Source organism: Elephantulus edwardii, unplaced genomic scaffold, assembly GCF_000299155.1.
Source record: "Elephantulus edwardii isolate Elephantulus edwardi_28Jun2011 unplaced genomic scaffold, EleEdw1.0 scaffold00112, whole genome shotgun sequence".
In the NCBI taxonomy this organism is placed as follows: domain Eukaryota; kingdom Metazoa; phylum Chordata; class Mammalia; order Macroscelidea; family Macroscelididae; genus Elephantulus; species Elephantulus edwardii.
Window position 1 is genome coordinate 1735514 of NW_006399862.1, and position 4157 is coordinate 1739670.

The window sequence follows — 4157 nt, forward strand, 5'->3', positions numbered from 1 at the left end:
GAATGTTGTGTAATATTCCGTTGTGTGGGTGCACCACAGTTTATCTATCCAGTTGTTTGTTGATGGCCACTTGTTCCGCTTCCATCTCTTTGCTTTTGTGAATATCTTATTGTGTCACAACTCTGAATTCCTTTTTTAAATAACATTTTATTTTAATTGTGAGTTTAATGAATATGTAAAGTTAGATATTAATTCATTAATTGTGGCACATTTTACCCCCTTAGCCTCTTTTCCCCTCCCCAGTTCACTTAAAAAAAATTCTTTTATACTGATTGATTTACAAAGTAAAAATACATTGTTTCTCACACCAGATATTTCCCATTTTCTTCAAACCCTACCCCATAAAATTGTGTGACACTATGCTTAACAGCCTCCCCCCTCCTCGCCCATCCTTACATCTCTACTTCCACCCTCTCCCCCCACTTGAGATCCTCATATGCTTCTACAAGAATGTTTTTATACAGTATTCATCCTAATGCGACTGAGTTAGTTCACGCAGCATAATGTTCCACATTCCCTCCCAAGTTAGGTGGTAATTTACAAAATCATTTCTCTTGTGCTGCATTGTATTCCATTGTGTGAATGAACCATGCTTTCTCAATCCATTCAATAGCAGTTAGAAGTCATTTATTTCCTCCTCTTTTGGCTGGTTGGTGATGCATAAATTTGAATTGATAGTGGTATTAACAGACCTTCCTGGTAAGTTTTAGAAAGGTGTGCCTTATGTATGCAGTCCTAATATAGATACTGAGACCGCTATTCGATGAGTGGGAAAAGCAAACTCTAATATTGTCTGGAAAGGAAAGAGACTCTGAATATGTAAATAACTACTTATATATAAAGAAAACCAAACTATGAAGTATCATATTTCTTGACTTCGAAATCTACCACACAATTATAATAATCTAGAAAGCATGGTACTAGTACTGCAACAGACATATAGAATCAAGAACCCAGAAATCAACCCATCAATTGTTTTGTTTTTTGTTTTTTTACCAGGAGACTAAATCAATTAGGTAGGAAAATGACAGTCTTTTCAATAAATTATGTTGGTAAAATTGGACATCCATCTGCAGTAAACTGAAGCAAGATTCACATATTACATCATATATGAAAGCCAACTCAAAGTGGATCAGATACTTAGGAGTGAAACCCAAAATGATAATTTTACATATAATATATATATAAAATATAAATATATAATTTTTATGTGATATATATAATTTTATCATCCAAGGAAAACCATAGGAACTAATTAAAAAATTTTAAAGCCCTGATATATGGCATAAATATACTTTCAAGCATAACCAAAAATCCACAAGTGAAGGATGATAAAATAGATGAATGGGACCTTTTAAAAACTCAAATCCTTGTGTATATAAAAATAAAACTTCTCCAATAGAGTATAAAAGAAACCCACAAAAAGAGAAAAACATTTGGCAATGCAATATCTGTTAAGAGACTGATATCTAAATATTCTCAACTAAGCCTAAAATCTAAAAGATAAACTCTTTTTAATCTTCATTATTCATCATGAAACATTCATAAATATATAACATTATTAAAAATGCCATGGCTTGAATCAGGCATCATCTAAATTTCACTAGTACATAAAGGTATTTGAAATGTCATGGTGTGAGTCAGGTACACTTCAGATTTTCACATCATATTTCCATCTCTAACACTTTGCAGAGATCATTTACAGAGATGTGCCCAGTGCAGTACCCTTGTGAGCTGCTATCAGCTTCTCTCTGGACAACGGATCTGCACTCACCTTGGAGAAGGAAGGAGGAGGCTCTTGGTGCCAAAAGAAGGGACTGGACAATGATGTTTGCACAGAAGGTGAAGGCAGGACCAACACTGAATCTGTTAGCTTTGTAATCAGGAAGGGTTTTTCATATGCTATTTTGGGTAAAATGCTTATCGAATACTGTTCTAAAGCTCTCAGCATCCAAATTAAGACAGACTAGGAAGAAAAATTGGCCACCCACTTCCTTAATAACAGGCTTTTGAAAACCCCAGGTACAATAGAAAACACGTAGATCATACCAGCAGATATGACACCGAATCTTCAGCAGTATTTTGCTTGCATGTGATATCAGTGGTATGGTTTGATAATTTCCCATACAATTGGATCACTCTTGGGGATAGGAACAAATATGGACTTCTTCCAATCCATTGGCCAGACAGCCATCCTCCAAATTTCCTGGCATAGACTGGTGAGTGCACCCAAGGCTGCATCTGTTAATTGAAACAAGTCAATTGGCATCCTATCAGTTTCTGGGGCCTTGTTTTTTTCCAGTGCCTTCAATGCAGCTTCCACTTCCTCTTTCATTACCACTGGCTCCTGTTCATATGGTACTTTATGAAAATTTTCAGTGTCAATCAATTTTTTCAGGTACAGTGACTCTGTATTCCCTCCATTTTCTTTTGATGTTTTCTGGGTCACTCAATATATTGCCCATAGCATCTTTCAACATTGCGACATGAGGCTTAATTTTATTTTTTCAGTTCTCTCAGCTTGATAAATGCAGTGATTTCTTCTCTTTTTTTTCTCCTATTCCATCTCTCTGCACATTCCATTATAATACTGTTTTGTCCTTCAGAGCTGCCCTTTGAAATCTTCTGTTCAGCTGTTTCACTTCAACATGTTTTCATTTAGATATTGCTCCTTGATACTCCAGTACAATTTTTAGAGTCTCTTCTGATATTCATATCATTTTTTTTCTTCTCTTCCGTTTCTGTAATGATCTTTTACTTTCTTCATGGATAATATCCTTGATATCATCCCACAACACATTTAGTCTTCTATCATTGCTGTTTAATGCCTCAATCCAATTCTTAAGATGATCATGAAATTCAGATAGAATTATATCTTGGTTCTTGTGGACTTATTTTCATTTTCTTCAGCTTCAATTTGAACTTGCATATAAATAGTTGATGATCTGACCCACAGTCAGCCCCAGTTTTGACTGCTGGTATTGAACTGCCAAAAGAACCAAAAGATATTTCATGGAGAAGATGCAGGCAGAGTGCTCTTTGGAGGCAAGAATGATGAGGCTTCACCTCACGTACTTTCGACATATTGTTAGGAAGTGCTATTCCTTGAAGAAAGACATGGTGTTGGGAAGGGCATTGGGTTGGCAAAGGAAAGGAAAACCCTCAACTGAGTAAATTGACATAGTGACTGTTACAATGGGCTCTTGTGTATCAGGAAGTGTGGGGATGGTATAGGACAGAGCTAGGTTCAGATCTTTTGTTCATAGGGTTGCTATAATTGCTACTAGACTTGGTAGCACCTAACAACAACAACAATGGCACTGGAGGCTAAGCCGTCGAATTGGGAAATACAAAAGAGAAGAAATAGTTGCAAACAGACACTAGTGACTGGAATGAGGCATGTGAGAAGTGTGAAGGTAGAAAAGGAAAACATTGTTAAGGAAGAAATGTGTAAACAGATAGATTGGCTTGGGACATTTTGAATCAGACAACACATAACATACTATACTGGAAATGGAAAGCTTAGGTTAAACAGGGTCACACTCATAGTTTAAAAAGAGACCACTTCTAGATCTATCTTGAAATACAATATTGTGAGTTAAAGGATAATATTCGTACCCATACAAGGAAAACCTGTTACTATCACTCAAATATATGCACTAACGAGCAGAGCCAAAGAGGCCTTAATAGAAGATTTCTTACCAGCTTTTGCAGTAACATACAACCGAGATGTATTAATAATAATTACTGGAATGCAGAAGTTGGAAATAAAAAAACGATTGTGGTGTTGTTGTTATGTGCTATCACATCGCTTGTGACTCATAGTGATCCTATGTACAAGAGCCCTGAACGCCATTCTATCCTGTGTCAACCTCGCTGTCTCAAACGCACTCATTCCCACCATTCCACTCACAGAATCGATCCATCTCATTGAGGGTCTTCCTCTCCTGTGCCATCCCTCCACTCTCCCAAACATAATGTTCCTCTCCAAGGACCAGTCCCTCGTTGCAACATGCCCAAAGTATGTCAGAGGAAGCTTCAGAATCCTTGACTCCAAGGAGCATTCTGGCTTCACCCTCTCCAGGACAAACCTGTTTGTTCTCCTAGCAGTCCATGATATATTCAACAGTCTTCTCCAGCACCACAGCTCAAAAACA